Source organism: Hippocampus comes, unplaced genomic scaffold (assembly GCF_001891065.2).
Source record: "Hippocampus comes isolate QL1 unplaced genomic scaffold, H_comes_QL1_v1.1 scaffold257, whole genome shotgun sequence".
In the NCBI taxonomy this organism is placed as follows: Eukaryota; Metazoa; Chordata; class Actinopteri; order Syngnathiformes; family Syngnathidae; genus Hippocampus; species Hippocampus comes.
Window position 1 is genome coordinate 682271 of NW_017804972.1, and position 2747 is coordinate 685017.

The window sequence follows — 2747 nt, forward strand, 5'->3', positions numbered from 1 at the left end:
AGTATAGGGTACCATCTTTGCACATAAAATCTACTGTGTGGAAGTGTGTGTGTTCTAAAGCCACAGAGGTGAAGACAGATGGGGAGCAGAGCCAGCCACTCCAACTCTTTCATCCCTCATCAAATTATTAATTCATCCTCACTCACTCCGGCATCAGAAACACACACACACACACACACACACACACACACACACACACACACACACAGTTGAATATTAATTGAGATCTACACACACTTCTTCCCCACTATTTGCTACATGGCTGAGCCTGATTAAAGCCAATCGTTAACATCATTAACATATGGTTGTAGCCTTTTCTCCAGCTTTTCTCTGCCTCTTTCATTGAGCTCAATGTTATGTTTCCATCCAGTCCTGTTTATGTGATGTCTCACTAGTAGCTAGCATTTCTGTCAGTCAGATTGTTTAATTGTTAAATGTTGGCCCAAAACAGTATAATTAATTTATTTATTGATTCTGCTTGGAAATAACTAGGCCAGGGATAAGCAACTTAAACAATGGAGAGGGCCACATTTTTTTCATCAGCGCTTATGGGGGGAAGGGGGGCGGGCACATAGTACCATAAACTGCCTAACTGGATGAAAAAATTTTAAATTAGGACAACATTTACTGTATGCATGGCCCTATTTTGGGAGGCAGGCAGCCGTGCACTCGACATAAAAACGGGCACATTTTCATTTTGGTTTTGGGGCATGTCTAGTCTAGTGTGGACGGGATATGCCTCACTAAAGCTGCCATGCCTATGATGAAAATTCAAATTTGCTTCATAAACCAGCTGGTGTATTTTTTATTTTATTTTTTTACTTCTCTAGATGGCACTCTACAGCACACCGATTTACCATTTCTTAAACCCCTTTATTTTAACCACCAGTGTCGTTATGACAATATCAACAGGGTTCGTATGGGTCCTTAAAGTTCATAAAAATCCATAAAAAAGAAGTTGTAAAATTATGTTCTTAATTGTCCTTAAATTTCAGGGAAAGCTTCTAAAATCAACAAAAATCCTTAAAACTTAAGCTGTTTATGCCATTTTCCCCATCCTTCCAATTAATAGTTTTATCGGAAAATGTGCCTGGCGCCCTTCCCCTCAAACTCCGCTGTCGGGCAACGTGCCTTCCTGGTTCCCGCTCTGCTTTTTCCACCGTCTCCGATCAGTTTCGATGATGATCACGTGATCACTTCGGGTCATTTTGGGTAACAACAATAGATCCATGCCATGCTTTGTACACACCGCCCGTCACTCCTACCGATTGGATGGTTTAGTGAGGTCCTCGGATGGGCCCTGCCGGGGGCTGGCAAACTTGACTATCGAGAGGAAGTAAAAGTCATAACAAGGTTTCCGGAGGTGAACCTGCGGAAGGATAATTACCGGAGAGCGGCCAGCGGCCCGCGCACGATCTCCAACGCCAAGGGCGAAGGGGACCCCGCAGGCCAGCGGCGCCGGCGCACCCCACGCCCCGGCCCCTAGAATCCGGAGCGGGAAAAAAGGCGGCGGTCACGGTGCAGTGGGACGGCGGCGGGGATGTCGCTGGCCCGCGGGGGCGGGGGTGTCAGGATGGGTCGGTCGGTCTGCATCGCGCCCGTCCCCCTACCTGTCAGGCGCCCGTTCCTTTCCCCGACTGCCCACTCCCCCGATGTTCGTCTGCTGAGTCTACCCAACTCTATTCCTGGCAGGGCTGCGGCCGGCATCGGGGACCTCTCCCCGCTGGTGCCATCGTGACTCACCCACCCTCAGAACCTTACCCATCCAGCCGTCGGTTACCCAACTGTCGGGGAAAGGGGGGGTTCAATGTCACATACAGGTAGGAAAATTAAAATGTGACATCCAGTCTGTCAAATAAAGGGCTAGCTGATTGCCCCTAAAGAAAAAAATGTGCCCTTCCTTTGGCAGCAATGATTTGAACACCAGCTCAGTGATATGTGGCGTTCTGTTCAGCCCGCATATTGCTGAGCAAGCATTAAATCCACCGTGAACCCCCTCTGAATGGAGAAAAAGTCCTTAAAAATGGCTAAATTAGCCCTCAAAAGTCCTTAAAAGGTCCATAAATAAAAAGCAAGTGGAAGAGTGTGGGAACCCTGATCAATATTTAATCTTATCACAAGTCTTTCAGCCTTTGTGGGGATGTGACACAACCAACGACCAGTGGATGAGGTCGAACAAAACTGGAAACTTTGCAAACAATTATGAGAGCGGCATAGATAAAGGGGAAACACCAGCAAAAATGCAACATTATCATCATGCAAAAACCTTACATTGTGGGGGGGAAAAAATGGCAAATGCCTAAAAAATCTTGTTGTAGTCTTATATAGTGACCCCACAAAATTCACAGTCTTTTTAAAACACATATGTCAAAGTGCCGGCCCGCGGGCCAAATCCGGCCCGCGAGAATGTTTTCAGTGGCCCCTGGGATGATATTGATTTATTATTAGAACCGGCCCGCGGACCGCAGCAAGCCCGCAGATCTTTTACACGCACCAATACTACATTTCCCACAATGCAACGGTGACGCGCCAAGCAGTCGGCCGCTTTATTTAAATATTTATTAGTCTAGCAGTCGTTCCCATAACAGTGACATTAGCTTTCAGATACCCATCAAAAATGGCAAAACGGAAGGTGGACACTGAGAACCGGAGGTTTCAAACAAGGTGGGAGTCGAAGTACATGTTCGTGGACATAGCTGGAAAACCTGTGTGTCTTCTGTGCGGAGAAAGTGTGGCGCGATTGAAAT

General features: G+C 46.9%; 1 protein-coding gene across 4 annotated transcripts in view; it reads right to left on the minus strand.

The window, feature by feature from the left end:
* rbfox1 (RNA binding fox-1 homolog 1) overlaps positions 1-2747 on the minus strand; it is a 214124-nt gene that overhangs the window by 110700 nt on the left and 100677 nt on the right. The gene's annotated exons all lie outside the window — the stretch shown is intronic.